At 41.3% G+C, this 17,242-nt stretch overlaps 1 long non-coding RNA gene across 5 annotated transcripts in view; it reads left to right on the top strand.

Moving 5' to 3' along the window:
- LOC137658772 (uncharacterized) overlaps window positions 1-17,242 on the top strand; it is a 54,253-nt gene that overhangs the window by 36,353 nt on the left and 658 nt on the right. Inside the window, exons 3-4 of one of the 5 annotated variants that reach the window (XR_011047421.1) lie at window positions 3,411-3,646; window positions 14,324-14,668. The exons of 1 other annotated variant lie outside the window; for it this stretch is intronic. This is a non-coding gene — a long non-coding RNA (uncharacterized lncRNA). Of the gene's footprint in view, window positions 1-3,410; window positions 3,647-14,323; window positions 14,687-17,242 lie in introns of those variants that run through there. 3 more of the 5 variants (XR_011047425.1, XR_011047420.1, XR_011047426.1) reach the window with 3 other exon arrangements.

Genomic DNA, 17,242 nt, shown 5'->3' with positions numbered 1-17,242 from the left:
AACGATATCTTCAATAAACTACCAAAGGCATGCGCTCGTCTACGCCCAGCACCTCCGCCAAAACCTCTCCTGGTCCCTGGACAAGGTGCTCCATTTTGCCTCCAACTTGGACAACGATTCGTGCCCTCTCAAGGATCTGACTCAAAAAGTTATATTCCTTTTTGCTCTCGCCTCGGGAGCCCGAGTCAGCGAAATAGTGGCATTATCAAGAGACGAGGGTCATATCCTGTTTACAGACTCGGGAGAACTTACCTTCTTCCCTGATCCGATGTTTCTCGCGAAAAACGAACTACTCACCAAGAGATGGGGCCCCTGGAGAATCTGCCCCCTGAAAGAAGATGCCTCTCTATGTCCGGTAGAGAGTTTCAAGGTCTATCTCCGGAGAACTTCAGACTTTGGTGGAGGCCAACTCTTCAAAGGAGAAACATCGGGTAGCGACCTGTCACTGAAACAACTAAGAGCAAAAATCACCTACTTCATTCGCAGAGCGGATCCTGACAGTACACCCGCAGGTCATGATCCTAGAAAAGTCGCATCGTCTCTGAATTTTTTCCAGAGCATGGATTTCGAAAGCCTCTAGAGTTTCACAGGCTGGAAATCTTCGCGTGTTTTCTTCAAGCACTACGCGAAGCAAGTGCATGAAGTCAAACATTTCGTGGTAGCCGCAGGTAGTGTTATGAAACCTGCAGTTAACTCTGCATAGAACAGCGAGTTACTTGGGACTTTAACTCTACGGGTGCCTGTGTTGACCCTTGTGTGATACATAGTGATTTCATGGACACTTAGTGTTTCTAATACTGTTCTTTACAAGGTGAAATGTCATAGACTTCACATGAGTGCCACATGCCTAGAGCATGATGTGCTTTTTCCTTTTTAAAGACTGACGTTCCTCTGGAACTTGTGCTTTCTAATAATTTGAAATTTCTTTCAGAGACAAGATTGAAGTCTTCTATTTCTATGTACATTATAATTTTGTTATTGTAAATTAACTTTACATCCTTTATTGCATTTATTATTACTATAACCTGCAATTGTGAAATAAAATGTCTATTTTATTACTTGTGCGTCTCTCTCCGCTCCTATTTACACTATGAAATACATGAATGTCATAGTTTCATTTACCCCTTTCTTTTGAAATAAGAAGAATAATATGTTTTGTCTGTATTATATACTCACCGATGCTGTGTAATATTCCTAATTGAATACTTACGCCATACCTTCGAGACCAGATTGTTCTCTAACCATGGAATATAGTGACTAACCACCACTTATCTATTGTTGAGAATGTTCCTACACGAATATTGACCATTCTGTCTTGTCTCAGAGTCCTTCACGAACTCTCCGCAGGGTGAGGAGCCCTTCGATGACCACTTTGAACTTTGGTATAACCCGTTGGGACTTCTCTGCCAAGGGGGGCAGGAAGCTGTATCCCCACGGAACCTCTACCGAGGTCACAATGCTTACCTCTTTTCAAAGCCCTTGGCACTTACTCTATAAGGGGAAATCTTCCACGATACATTGATTCTCTGGTACTCTTCCATCAGGACGTCATGGCTTGAGCCCAAAAAACGGATTTTGAGCGAAGCGAAAAATCTATTTTTGGGTGAGATAGCCATGACGTCCTGATGGACCCTCCCTGCTATTCTAGTCCAGCCTTTCAGGCCCCGCCCTGTCCTGCTGTATCGTGGAGATTAGCAAGCAGCTGGCATCAGGATGAGGACGGACGTGACGTCATTTAGCAATGGCGCCCGTTTGTTTAAGTTTCGAGTACCAAAAGTAGCCACGGACGAGTGTAACTGTGGAACGGCTCCCCAGTTATTCTCCACCTTTCCATATCGAAGTGTTAACTCTATATGGAGTGCAGATAGCTATGTGGCGTGTTAATACATGCGTCCCCTGTTGATATACGATGTCTTAAAGGGAAACCTTTAGGATACTCGCACCAGAAGTAAGAATTCTGTGATAACCTGTGGTTTAATTCTCTGGGAATATCCTTGTAGTCAATATACCCAAGGAAGCTACCAAAAGGAACCTTCCATCAGGACGTCATGGCTATCTCACCCAAAAATAGATTTTTCGCTTCGCTCAAAATCCGTTTTATAAGCCAGGAAGGCCTTGTGCTTATAACAATACAACCTCAATGCTAGTCTTGTTTACTGGATGCATAATAATAAAGTGGATAATGAGCAAGGTCTTTCACAACTGGTTTGTGTTGCTGGTTGCCAGAGAGGTTTAGCGGTATTTGGAGAACAAAACGTGGGAATTTAAGGTCTTGCTCACCCTTGACAATGTTCCCTGACATCAATTCACCTTCAGGGTAACAAATCCTAATGTTCAAGTGGTGGCTTTCCTCCAAACATCGCTGCCCCCATCCAGCCTACTGGACTTCTGGGAGTTTTAAGAAAGGGCAAAACTTTGAGCAGTCGGGAATAACGACCTTCACCTGAACATTGTTCCGTATAGGTAGTAGGTTGGCCAGGGCACCAACCACCCGTTGAGATACTATTGCTAGAGTGTTATGGGATCCTTTGATTGGCCAAACAGTACTACATTTGATCCTTCTGTCTGGTTACGGTTTTCCCTTTTCCTACACATACACGGAATAGTTTGGTCTATTCTTTACAGATTTTCCTCTGTCCTCATAGCTCTTACAACACTGAGACTCCAACATTCTTCCTCACCCAAGGGGTTAACTACTGCACTGTGTACTTTCCTCTTGGTAAGTGTAAAAGAGTCTAGCTATAGTAAGCAGCTCTTCTAGGAGAAGGACACTCCTAAATTAATAATTGTTCTCTAGTCTTGGGTAGTGTCATAGCCTCTGTACCATGGTCATCCACTGTCGTAGATTAGTTCTCTTGCTTGAAGGTAAACTTGGGCACTCTATTCTATCTAATTTCTCTTCCTCTTTTTTTTAAAGTTTTTATAATTCATTTAGTAAATATGTTAGTAAAATATTTTACTTTTCCTTGTTTCCTTTCCTCACTTGGCTAATTACTCTGTTGGGGCCCATGGGCTTATAGCATCCTGCCCTGGGCTTATAGCATCCTGCTCTTCCAACTAGGGTTGTAGCTTGGTAAGTATTAATATTGTTGGAAGAGTTTCTCAATATTATTATTATTATTTGCTAAGCTACAACCCCAGTTGGAAAAGCAGGTTGCCATAAGCCCCGGGGTTCCAACAGGGAAAATAGCCCAGTAAGGAAAGGAAACTGGAAAAATAAAATATTTTAAGAACTGTAACATTAAAATATTTCCTATATAAACTAAAAACTTTATCAAAACCAGTGGAAGAGAAATAAGATAGGATAGTATACCCGAGTGTACCCTCAAGCAAGAGAATTCTTAACCCAAGCAACCCATATTTAGTATGCGTCCTGAAGTTCAATCATTCCATGGATGATGGTTTTGCAGCTTTAAAGAGCATCCTTGATGAGATGAGGGCAATGGCAAAGCAGCTGAACATCATAACATTCGGCCCTTGTGAAACAGCCACCACCACCACCCTTCAACCACTGAGCGTGAGCTGCCACCATCTACCCCTTCAACAACAGATTCACCTGAGCATGAAACCACTCCTCTAGCAAGCACTCCTCCATTAAATCCAGTGGAGCTCCATGATTATGTAGATGATCCTCCTCCCTTTGCAGGTTGGCAAGAGATTTTCATAAAATTTTTTATTTGTACTGTTCAATTAGTTTTAAAGTAAAATATCAAAATATAATTTTACTGTACTAAGTAACTTTGGCTTTTGATAAAAATTTATATACATAGCCTGTAAACATTTTAAAGATATTTTCCTATTTCCTTTATTCAGTTTTGTACATAATTTTTTCATATGTTGGAATAGTCTGGAAGCACCGTACTGTATATAACTTGTATTTACAATTTTTTAGTATCCTGTACCGATCCTTTTAAAAAAATTTTTTTACAACGGTGATGATTTGGCTGCGTAGATGTTTAATGTTGTGTAGTCACGTTTTGTCGTTGCTCCGCTCAAAGTGGATGATTTATCATTGTCACCAACTGTGCTTCTTTGCGGAATATATTCCGAGAAGTTATATCCTAATATTTGAATGTTCTTGAAAATATTTTTTTTACTCTAATAGTGTCTAGAGTACAAAAAGATGGAATGTGTAAATAATGCAAGTATGGTACGTATTGTATATAAACAGTATGTTCTGTATTAACATACCTCACAGTCATATTGCGAACGGGTGTCTTTTCTTACAGGTGTTTGTACATACTCTACTTTTAAATATTAAACTTAGCCGGTGAATATATAATAGCTGACGTCTCCGACGGCTCGACAGATTCCAAAAACTCGCGAGCGATCGCCGTGAAGGTTGCGGGTGTGACCACCAGCGCCGACTATCGGCCAGATACCGCATATACTTGTCAATTTCTCCAGTTCTTCTCTGTCGGTCTTGTCGACAAGTTGGTTCCGCTCGCTTTATGACCTCGAGTTTTCGACCGAATTGGTGAAGTACTTGGTTTTGGTTTTATTGCTTTCGCAGTGTTGGATTATTCAATACTATCTTAAAAAGAAATGCTTTTGAAAGGAGAGGAAAAGTGTTTTGCCCTTGCTTTTTTTTTAATCTCTGGTTTTTCCATAGAGAAAAGATGGCCGACCCTTCCCTCAGTGTACGGAAGTGTGTTAAAGGCTTTTAGTAATTTTTTTTTATCACTTTATAAATTATTGTTGATATTTATAGATTTACCTCTATATATTTTAATTTTATATCTCACCCGCCTTTATTAGGCCTCTTCGATTAGCTTTCCATTTATACTAAACATCAAGATAAATTTTGTTTTTGTTTATATGCGGCCTTTACCTATTCATTGTAGGCGGTCCTAACTTGGAAAACGAAGTTAAACAACGTTGAGCCCATTCAACTTTTATTTTTATTTAGTTTAAAACAGTTGCTCTGTAAGAGTGATGAGATGAATATTTTTTAGAAAATATTTTAAGAAATATATTCTTTGAATAGTCTTCGTGCTGTTTTTTCAAAGATGAACTAACGTTTGGTTTATTTATGCTACACAGTTTGCGTTCTATCGTTACGATAGAGAAAGAGAGAATCACGGTCTCACTTTGCAGAAAGAGTAAATCGATTTTGACGTTTTGTTCATTCTTCTTTCAAACTGAAGTGTTTTAGATGCTAATTTAAAGGAACTTGTTAATTTTCAATTTCTTAGTCCTTTCAGTTTTTTCCTTTAGTCAAATAACCTGTTATTGACGAAGGGTGAGTGGGCCATTCTCTTGTGAGTGACGAGAGAGAGAGAGAGAGAGAGAGAGAGAAAGAGAGAACGATCCGATCTTTATTCTCGTCCCAAGTCACTGTACAAGGAGTTTGGGAGCGAGTAACGTTTTTCTCGATTCAGTTTTTTACTCTCGTCCCAAGTCTCTGTACGGGGAGAGAGGATAAAACGTTTTAGTTTTTATTCTCGTCCCAAGGCACTGTACGGTGAGAGATTGAAAACGTAGTCCTTAGTGAACTAGTGTTTAGTCTCCTCCCCAGTCACTGATCTTTTTAACTTTATATATTTCCGTTTTATTCGATATATATGTATATGTTTATTGATTTTTGCATGTGTGTTTCATTTTGTACTAATGTGCTTACATTATACGACTCATTTCGAAAATATTTTTTTTACTCTAATAGTGTCTAGAGTACAAAAAGATGGAATGTGTAAATAATGCAAGTATGGTACGTATTGTATATAAACAGTATGTTCTGTATTAACATACCTCACAGTCATATTGCGAACGGGTGTCTTTTCTTACAGGTGTTTGTACATACTCTACTTTTAAATATTAAACTTAGCCGGTGAATATATAATAGCTGACGTCTCCGACGGCTCGACAGATTCCAAAAACTCGCGAGCGATCGCCGTGAAGGTTGCGGGTGTGACCACCAGCGCCGACTATCGGCCAGATACCGCATATACTTGTCAATTTCTCCAGTTCTTCTCTGTCGGTCTTGTCGACAAGTTGGTTCCGCTCGCTTTATGACCTCGAGTTTTCGACCGAATTGGTGAAGTACTTGGTTTTGGTTTTATTGCTTTCGCAGTGTTGGATTATTCAATACTATCTTAAAAAGAAATGCTTTTGAAAGGAGAGGAAAAGTGTTTTGCCCTTGCTTTTTTTTTAATCTCTGGTTTTTCCATAGAGAAAAGATGGCCGACCCTTCCCTCAGTGTACGGAAGTGTGTTAAAGGCTTTTAGTAATTTTTTTTTATCACTTTATAAATTATTGTTGATATTTATAGATTTACCTCTATATATTTTAATTTTATATCTCACCCGCCTTTATTAGGCCTCTTCGATTAGCTTTCCATTTATACTAAACATCAAGATAAATTTTGTTTTTGTTTATATGCGGCCTTTACCTATTCATTGTAGGCGGTCCTAACTTGGAAAACGAAGTTAAACAACGTTGAGCCCATTCAACTTTTATTTTTATTTAGTTTAAAACAGTTGCTCTGTAAGAGTGATGAGATGAATATTTTTTAGAAAATATTTTAAGAAATATATTCTTTGAATAGTCTTCGTGCTGTTTTTTCAAAGATGAACTAACGTTTGGTTTATTTATGCTACACAGTTTGCGTTCTATCGTTACGATAGAGAAAGAGAGAATCACGGTCTCACTTTGCAGAAAGAGTAAATCGATTTTGACGTTTTGTTCATTCTTCTTTCAAACTGAAGTGTTTTAGATGCTAATTTAAAGGAACTTGTTAATTTTCAATTTCTTAGTCCTTTCAGTTTTTTCCTTTAGTCAAATAACCTGTTATTGACGAAGGGTGAGTGGGCCATTCTCTTGTGAGTGACGAGAGAGAGAGAGAGAGAGAGAGAGAGAGAAAGAGAGAACGATCCGATCTTTATTCTCGTCCCAAGTCACTGTACAAGGAGTTTGGGAGCGAGTAACGTTTTTCTCGATTCAGTTTTTTACTCTCGTCCCAAGTCTCTGTACGGGGAGAGAGGATAAAACGTTTTAGTTTTTATTCTCGTCCCAAGGCACTGTACGGTGAGAGATTGAAAACGTAGTCCTTAGTGAACTAGTGTTTAGTCTCCTCCCCAGTCACTGATCTTTTTAACTTTATATATTTCCGTTTTATTCGATATATATGTATATGTTTATTGATTTTTGCATGTGTGTTTCATTTTGTACTAATGTGCTTACATTATACGACTCATTTCGAAAATATTTTTTTTACTCTAATAGTGTCTAGAGTACAAAAAGATGGAATGTGTAAATAATGCAAGTATGGTACGTATTGTATATAAACAGTATGTTCTGTATTAACATACCTCACAGTCATATTGCGAACGGGTGTCTTTTCTTACAGGTGTTTGTACATACTCTACTTTTAAATATTAAACTTAGCCGGTGAATATATAATAGCTGACGTCTCCGACGGCTCGACAGATTCCAAAAACTCGCGAGCGATCGCCGTGAAGGTTGCGGGTGTGACCACCAGCGCCGACTATCGGCCAGATACCGCATATACTTGTCAATTTCTCCAGTTCTTCTCTGTCGGTCTTGTCGACAAGTTGGTTCCGCTCGCTTTATGACCTCGAGTTTTCGACCGAATTGGTGAAGTACTTGGTTTTGGTTTTATTGCTTTCGCAGTGTTGGATTATTCAATACTATCTTAAAAAGAAATGCTTTTGAAAGGAGAGGAAAAGTGTTTTGCCCTTGCTTTTTTTTTAATCTCTGGTTTTTCCATAGAGAAAAGATGGCCGACCCTTCCCTCAGTGTACGGAAGTGTGTTAAAGGCTTTTAGTAATTTTTTTTTATCACTTTATAAATTATTGTTGATATTTATAGATTTACCTCTATATATTTTAATTTTATATCTCACCCGCCTTTATTAGGCCTCTTCGATTAGCTTTCCATTTATACTAAACATCAAGATAAATTTTGTTTTTGTTTATATGCGGCCTTTACCTATTCATTGTAGGCGGTCCTAACTTGGAAAACGAAGTTAAACAACGTTGAGCCCATTCAACTTTTATTTTTATTTAGTTTAAAACAGTTGCTCTGTAAGAGTGATGAGATGAATATTTTTTAGAAAATATTTTAAGAAATATATTCTTTGAATAGTCTTCGTGCTGTTTTTTCAAAGATGAACTAACGTTTGGTTTATTTATGCTACACAGTTTGCGTTCTATCGTTACGATAGAGAAAGAGAGAATCACGGTCTCACTTTGCAGAAAGAGTAAATCGATTTTGACGTTTTGTTCATTCTTCTTTCAAACTGAAGTGTTTTAGATGCTAATTTAAAGGAACTTGTTAATTTTCAATTTCTTAGTCCTTTCAGTTTTTTCCTTTAGTCAAATAACCTGTTATTGACGAAGGGTGAGTGGGCCATTCTCTTGTGAGTGACGAGAGAGAGAGAGAGAGAGAGAGAGAAAGAGAGAACGATCCGATCTTTATTCTCGTCCCAAGTCACTGTACAAGGAGTTTGGGAGCGAGTAACGTTTTTCTCGATTCAGTTTTTTACTCTCGTCCCAAGTCTCTGTACGGGGAGAGAGGATAAAACGTTTTAGTTTTTATTCTCGTCCCAAGGCACTGTACGGTGAGAGATTGAAAACGTAGTCCTTAGTGAACTAGTGTTTAGTCTCCTCCCCAGTCACTGATCTTTTTAACTTTATATATTTCCGTTTTATTCGATATATATGTATATGTTTATTGATTTTTGCATGTGTGTTTCATTTTGTACTAATGTGCTTACATTATACGACTCATTTCGCAATTCTAACCTTTTGATGTAAGGGAGAATTGCGTGCTTCAGGTAGAAATCAGTTTTATTCGTGTCTAATGTGAAATTATTAAAAAATGCGATATCAGTGAAGTAAGTGCAAAAAAAAAAAAAACATGTTCTGTGTTGCGGAGGGTTCGTTTGTTCGTGCTTGTCACTTGCCTAGTCCGAGACCTCTTTCAGGCTCCCCTGCACCAGGGAGAAGGAATGTCGTAGGACCTAAGGGAGTGAGGAGTGTAAACCAACGAACAGACGTTCCCTCAAAGGTATCAGACGTTGCTCGTCAAGCACGTCCTTGCCATAAGACAGGAGAGACGAAGTTTCTCCTCGTCTTCCGATGATTCGTCTCTTTAAAAGCCTGGGCGTAAAGTTTCGAGACGGTTGAAACGTTTATTAGTTCCTTCAGAACAAGTTCAACGTCCTAGCTGTAGTCATAATAAGAGTCCCGTTCATAGCGATGACGTTCATGTACAGACGTTTCTGCCACAGACTCGACGTGACGTTGAGCGGTAGACACCGTAGACACAACGTGACATCGAGTGTCAGTCACCGTAGTCTCGATATAGCATCGATCAGCAGTCACTGCTGTTTACTACGTGACGTTTGAACGTCAGCCACCGCAGTCACAGGTTGATCCGAAGTTAAGTGTTTTGCAAGATATGCTGTTAAAGCTTTCTTCAATAGAAGCTTTCGATCCTGTTCCTGTGCGAAAGGATCCTTTGCTTTTTGTACGTCACGGTTCTGGGGTACGTGATTCGGGTCTTCAACCTTCTAGACGAGCTTTGTTACGCCACGCTGACGTTATCTCTAGTGACAGCTTTGCTGTTAAGCGAGATGCGGAGCATAAATCTCGATGTAACTTTGATCGCTTTGAACGTCGGCCACCGCAGTCACAGCGTGACGTTGAGATGCAGACACCGCGGACACGACGTGACGTTGAGCGGTAGACACCGTAGACATGACGTGACGTCGAGGGTCAGTCATCGTAGTCACGATATAGCATCGAACAGCAGTCACCGCTGTTACTACGGGACGTTTGAACGTCAGTTACTTCTGTCACGACGTGTAGTAGAATAACATTCTCTGCAGTCACAACGTGACATCGACCCTCCAACTTTAACTTCTGTTCATATACAAGTTGATGTAGCCTGTCAGGCTTTTCCTTCACGTCATTCTGAATATAAATCTCCTTCTCCCAAGACTTTAGATTTATCAGATGATGTGCCTTCTGAAGAAGTTGATGACCCCCTTTCAACTAATGTACCTTTGGGGAGTCATTCAGAAGAGGAGTAACCTAGGGTGGTCCAACAATCCCTTGTATTTTAATTATGAATTTCTTGAGTGAAATTTTGTCCTACTCGTTTTGTAACGGCTGCTCCGCCGTCTGAGTTTACTCTTGGCATGACTTTCTTCGACTCCTACTTTTACGAAGTCAGTTCTCTCTTGTTCTTCCAAGAGGGCCATGCTCTTACTGGGAGACTGGTTGGAATCCAGGAGTAGTTTAGGAAAGTCTGCTTTTGCTTTTCCTCCTCCTTAATTAGCTTCTCGCTCGGGCATCTGGTGTGACACAGGAGAAGCTCGAGGAGAAGTTCTCGGCTTGGGAGTACCTGCCTCTGCCCAGGGAGACTTCTTAAGCCTTGTGGACTCTCCTCGTCGTCTAGCCATGAGACGCTCCAAGATTTTATGGTCGGCTTCAGAGCTAGACCATCTCCTGTTAGGAGTTTTTTCGAGCGTTTGAAGTTTTTATTTGTTGGATTGGTCCCTGGGAGCCTTAAGTAAGAAGGTCTCTCCAGCTGTCAATGTATTGCTGTACAATTATGTCATGCATGAACAAGGCTATCAGGGATGGCTCCAATGATCTGGCAGCCATGTTCACTGCAGGAACAAGGCTATCAGGGATGGCTCCAATGATCTGGCAGCCACGTTCACTGCAGGAGTACTTAAGATGTAAGTGCGCTCAATGTGTTCATTGTCAAGACAAACTTCACGATGAAAACTACCAAATCTGTCTTGGCAGCAGTAAGGGAAGGCGACTGGATGGTCTCTCTCGACCTTCAGGATGCATACTTCCACATCCCGATTCATCCAAACTTTCAACAACATCTGAGGTTTGTGGACGGGAAAGTAATGTACCAATTTCGAGCACTGTACTTCGGCCTCATTCCTGCTCCTCTTGTTTTTACAAGGCCCTTGCAAAATGTAGCAAGCTTTCTACATTTTTTGAGGATTCAGAGCCTCCCTTCATTTTGACGACTGGCTAATCAGGGCGTCGTCATTAAATCGCTGTCTGGAGAGCCTCTAATGGACATTAGACCTAACCAAGGAGCTAGGTCTCATAGTGAACGTAGAGAAGTCGTAACTTACAGTACCCCATCCCAGACTATTCTTTATTTGGGAATGGAGATAGTGTCGGATTTTTCGGGCCTTTTCGTCTCCCACAAGAATGGAACAAGCTCTGTTAAAAGTCCTTCACTTGCAAGAGAAAAACAGTTGCTCTGTAAGAGTTTGAACTAGCCTCGTGGGAACTCTTTCATCGCTGGAGTAGTTTATCTCTCTGGGGAGGCTCAACCTTTGCCCTCTCCAATTTCACCTAAACCATTGGAACAAGGAGAAGGGCTTAGAGAGTATCTCTTTCCCAATCTCCAACTCAGTCTAGACATGTCTGACTTGGTGGGACAGCAACATCAGACTTCGAGAAGGTCTTTCTCTTGCGATCAAGAACCCAAACCATGTGTTGTATTCAGATGCATCGGATTTGGGTTAGGGAGCTCCACTGGACAGTCTGGAATGCTCGGGTCTTTGGTCCACGGATCAGAAGGAACTCCATTTAAGGCAAGTAACATCCCTCCTTTGGCGAGATTTGTGCAAGGAAAAATGAATGTCTTGGCGGACTGCCTCAGCAGAAGAGGACAAGTCATCTCCATGGAGTGGACGTTGCACAAGACTGTGTGCGAGAAGCTATGGATGACATGGGGTCAACCCACCATTGATCTTTTTGCGACTTCACTGACAAAGAGGCTCTCGACTTAATGCTTTCCAGTTCCAGATCCAGAGGCAACCCACATAGATGCTTTCCTGCTGGACTGGTCTCACCTGGACGTTTATGCCTTTCCACCTTTCAAGATCCTAAACAAGGTGCTGCAGAAGTTCACCTCTCACCAAGGGACCAGGTTGATGTTGGTTGCTCCACGCTGGCCCGCGAGAGAGTGGTTCACAGAGGTACTTCTATGGCTGGTAGACGTTCCAAGAAGTCTGCCGTTGCGGATGGATCTCTTGCGACAGCCTCACGTAAAGAGATTTCATCAAAGCCTCCCCACGCTTCGTCTAACTGCCTTCAGACTATCGAAAGACTCTCTTGAGCTCGAGGGTTTTCGAAGGAGGCAGCTAGAGCGATCGCGAGGGCTAGAAGATCCTCTACCATCAGGATCTATCAGTCGAAATGGGAGGTATTTAGAGACTGGTGCAAGTCCTCCTCTATTTCCTCTTCCAAGTGCCTCTGTAGCGCAGGTTGCGGATTTTCTGCTTTATCTGAGAAACGGTCGCTCCCTCTCTGCATCCACCATTAAAGGCTACAGAAGCATGTTAGCTTCTGTTTTCAGGCATAGGGGTTTGGATCTTTCTAATAACAAAGATCTCCAAGACCTGCTTAAGTCTTTCGAGACTTCCAAGGAGCGTCATATTTCGACTACTGCTTGGAACTTGGACGTGGTCCTACGGTTCCTTATGTCAAACAGGTTTGAACCATTAAATTCAGCCTCCCTGAAGGATCTTACCCTCAAGACACTTTTTTTGGTGTGCTTGGCTTTGGCTAAAAGGGTTAGTGAGATACATGCTTTTAGCAAGAACATCGGCTTCTCCACTAATAAAGCAGTATGCGCTCTTCAAGGTTTTTTGGCCAAGAATGGACTTCCGTCTCGTCCTTGGCCTAAATCATTTGATATCCCCAGTCTTTCTGAGATTGTGGGGAATGAAGTTGAAAGAGTGCTGTTCCCCGTTAGAGCTCTCAAATTTTATTTATCCAGAGCTAAACCGCTACGAGGTTGTTCAGAGGCTTTATGGTGCTCCGTTAAAAAGCCCTCTTTGCCCATGTCTAAGAATGCGTGGTCTTATTTTATTAGACTTTTGATTCGGGAGGCACACTCTCATTTAAGTGAGAAGGATCGTAATTTACTTAAAGTCAAGGCTCATGAAGTCAGAGCGATAGCAACTTCAGTAGCGTTTAAGCAAAATAGATCCATTAAAAGTATTATGGACGCGACCTTTTGGAGAGGCAAGTCGGTATTCGCTTCATATTACTTGAAAGATGTCCAGACTCTTTATGAGGACTGCTACACACTGGGACCATTCGTAGCAGCGAGTGCAGTAGTGGGTGAAGGCTTTACCACTACATTCCCTCAATCCCAATATCCTTTTAATCTACTCATGAAACTTTTAATCTTATTTTGGGTTGTACGGGAGACTAAGAAGTCTTAAGCAATCTTTTTGATTTGGCGGGTGGTCAAAATGTTGTTTCTTGAGAGCGCCCAGATTAAGGGTATTGATGAGGTCCTGTTATAGGGGTGTTCGCCCTGGATATAACAGCTCCTGGGAGTCTTTCAGCATCCTGAGAGGATGGCTGGGCTTCGTGAGGAAAGCAGACTAATGAGGCAAAGTAATCATCAGAGTCAGCTTCCTTACCAGGTACCTATACTTAAGTTGGTTTTTTATGAAATAATTGTCAAAAAACTCTTGAGCATATACGCCTTTATTGTATTAATACTGGTCTCTACCCACCACCATGGGTGTGAATCAGCTATATATTCACCGGCTAAGTTTAATATTTAAAAATTATATTTTGATTATAAAATAAATTTTTGAATATACTTACCCGGTGAATATATAAATTAAAGGCCCTCCCTTCCTCCCCGATAGAGACCCAGCGGACTGAGAAGAACTGGAGAAATTGACAAGTATATGCGGTATCTGGCCGATAGTTGGCGCTGGTGGTCACACCCGCAACCTTCACGGCGATCGCTCGCGAGTTTTTGGAATCTGTCGAGCCGTCGGAGACGTCAGCTATTATATATTCACCGGGTAAGTATATTCAAAAATTTATTTTATAATCAAAATATCATTATGAAATACCTGTATAGTACTGTATATATTACTATACGTAGTGTATTTTAGGTAGTAATTACTGTGCTTATATGCCAAACTGGCGACACCTAGAGTTGCATCATGCTTTACATGTTACAGTGTAGAACTTCGTATGTAAACGGTTAGTGTGCTTTACTTTTACTTTTACTAAATTGTTGGAATAATCATATTTTTATTGTGGTAGGATAAATATTCTTGCGAATACATTACTTTTACTTAGCAGCATTGTATTGAGTACAAAATACTCAACTTTGCCATAGATACAGGCTATGTTTAATAGAGCTGGAAGAATGCGAGTCCACCCGCCGAAGACTGCAATCATTAAGTGATCTGTCATGTTACTAAAGGTAATTAAGCTGTACTGTTGTGATATTGTACATACATTACTGGAAAGTACACCTGAAATATTTTTCTTTGTCATTCCAGGCCATCATGTTGTGAACGTGATGGAAGTGGAGTGGGAGTAAACAAGGAAATTGCTGCAGACAAGGAGTTCCAGCTGTATATCACCAACTGTTTAAAGGCTGATGTTGACAGACCTCCTATCAAGAAGTGCAAAAGCCAGCATGCCTGCTTTCAATAATACGCTTGTCTGGAGTTTAGTTCAATGACATATGATTACTTTGTATGATCTTTGTTTGGCCAAGGTAATGGGTGTCAAGGGCCCATTTGTTTACTGTGGTGGTCATGAAGGGGTGACTTTTGAAAGCCTCTTGGCATTCCCAGATAAGGATAGGTAAGTGCTGGGATGTCCACAGTCAGGCGAATAGATGTGTTAGAGTTCTTGAAGAAAAATTAAATCTGGAATCTATCAAAACTTCTTATTCTGCGGCTGTCCAAACCTTTAGTGTGAGGTCAGACATCGTTAATGTTATGTATCCTGTGGCAAAACTCGGGCCTAAATCATTCCAGTATGGAGGCATCTCAGGACATTGGAACTGCTCTGAAATGATCAGTTTCCAGAGGCCGTTATTAGACTGTGATGAGCATATTCGTAAAGACTTTCCCCCATAAGAAAGAGAAAACATATCTCGTTGCCATGCATAAAGTAGAGATGAAAATTTTGGAATTGGATAAAGTTCCAGAATAATTTAAAGTACACTTGGTCAGATGTCCGGCTGGGAGGAACGTAGAGAGGAGAGGTCCCCTTTACTGTTTCATTTGTTTGATGTTGACTACCTCCCAAAATTGGGGAAGTGCCTTGGTATATGTATGTATGTACACTTGGTCAGTTACTTATTCCAAGAATTGAGAAGGTAAAGCTAAAGAGTAAGTGAAGGTTTGTTCTCATGGCCAAAAAAAAGGTGAAAATTCCAGACAAAAATCCTTAGAGATAGATGGATTTTTCATATCGAACCCATTTCTTCCACGAAGTTTCATACTGCTTCAAAGTAGTGGAAGCTTTATAATTTTCCGCAAATTCCAATTTGTCCCGTTGAATGTTTAATCTTTTTTTCCAGGGCTAATGTGAAAAAATCATGAGATGAAGGGCTTTAGTTTTCCAGGATGAAGCGAAGACAGTCTTCCTCCTCACTTCTTGAGACACTCGAGCTGGGTAGAGGAACCAGCCTGGGGCTCATCTGTCACCAAGGGAAACCAGTTGCTCTTTGGCCATAAAGGAGTAACCAGGGCTGCTGTCCCCCTGAACGATCAAAGCTTGTCTAACAACTTCAAGAGAAGATTGAAGGGTGGAAATACATAAATCTTCTCCCATTGATTCCAATCCATGTGTAACTCGTCGATGCCTATAGCCCCTAGATCCACATTTGATGCCACATAGTTAGGAAGTTTCTTGTTGAGACTTGTTGCAAACAGGTCCACTTGAAGAGCTGGGATTACCTCCTGCACGAGAGAGAATGATTTTTCGTCTAGAGACCATTCTGTCTAGCGGATGTGTTAGAGATAGAGAGTCAGCCATCACATTCCGAATTCCATGAAGGTGAGAGGCAGACAAATGCCACCTCTTCCACTGAGCCAACGAAAAGATGGCGATCATTACATGGTTTATTTGAGGAGATCTTGCCTGTTGAGGCAATGAACTATTACTTTGTTGTTTAATACGAGACGGATGTGAATGTTGTTCTTTAATTGTAGGCTTTTCAGGGATAAGAAGACTGCCATGGTGTCCGGAATGTTGATGTGGAATTGCTGGAATCTCTGGGACCAACGACCTTACACTTTCTTGAGAGGAGTATGACCCCCCAAGCGTCACTGAGGCGTCCGTATGTAAAACCGCTGCAGGAGGAGGAAAGTGCAGCGTAACAGTCTTGGAAAGACTTCAGGCATCTGACCACTGATGGAGTTGCCGTCGAAACGACTCCCGGGTTGTCTTCTGATGATCGCGGAGAGTTGCGGAAGCTCTTTTCTTCCAAACCCTGCTTGCATCCTTGACCCTGATCTTGAGGAGAGGGTTTGTTATAGAATTGTACTGAAGTGAGCCCAGAACACTTTCCTGACGTCTGGTGCTTTTTCTCAACTTGAAAGACCGAACTGACTGGGCTATTTCCTTCCTTTTGGCAGAAGGAATAGAGGAGCTATGAGTCTTTAGATTCCAACGAATCCCTAACCACTGGAACACTTGAGCCGGAGTCAGTCTGGACTTCTTGAAGTTTATTTGGAATCCTAGATATTGGAGGAATCTCGCCACCTGATAGGTTGCTTCCGTGCATTCTCTTGCTAAGGGAGGCCACACGAGCCAACCGTCCAGGTATGCTGCTACTTGAAGACCTCTTTTCCTTAATTGTTGAACGACCTTGTGTATAATTTTTGTGAAAATTCTCGGAGCTATGTTGAGCCCGAATGGCATAGCTCTGAATACATAAGCCTTTCTCTCCAGTCTGAAACCAAGGTAGGGGGAGAAGCGTCTACCTATCGGAAGATGCCAATAAGCGTCAGTAAGATCTATAGACTGTGTAAGCCCCCTGGGGTAGTAAGGTCCGTATCTGTGAAAAAGTCAGCATTTGGAACTTGTCGCACTGAACGAACAGGTTTAGATGGGACAAGTCGAGAATAGTTCGAGGAATAATTGAATCTTTCTTTGGTACGCCGAATAGATGACCTTGAAACTTCATAGATTTCGTGCAATGGACAGCTCTCTTCTTTAAGAGGTCCTGCACATATTGTTCCAGATGTGGTGTTGATTTCTGGAAAAATCTCGACCCTCAGCGGTTATCTCTTCCTTTTCCAGCCCAGACCGCTGGAAATCACGCTCTGTGCCCAAGGACTGAACGCCCACCTGTTCTTGAACAGTTTTAGTCTTCCCCCTACTTGAGTATTCTCATCATTTTGATTGAGGGAATGTTCCCGTTACCTCGGAGACCCCAACTCCTTGGCCTACATCTACTG

The sequence above is a fragment of the Palaemon carinicauda genome, chromosome 19 (genome assembly GCF_036898095.1).
Source record: "Palaemon carinicauda isolate YSFRI2023 chromosome 19, ASM3689809v2, whole genome shotgun sequence".
Lineage (NCBI taxonomy): Eukaryota > Metazoa > Arthropoda > Malacostraca > Decapoda > Palaemonidae > Palaemon > Palaemon carinicauda.
This window is presented reverse-complemented; position numbering and strand designations above follow the sequence as displayed.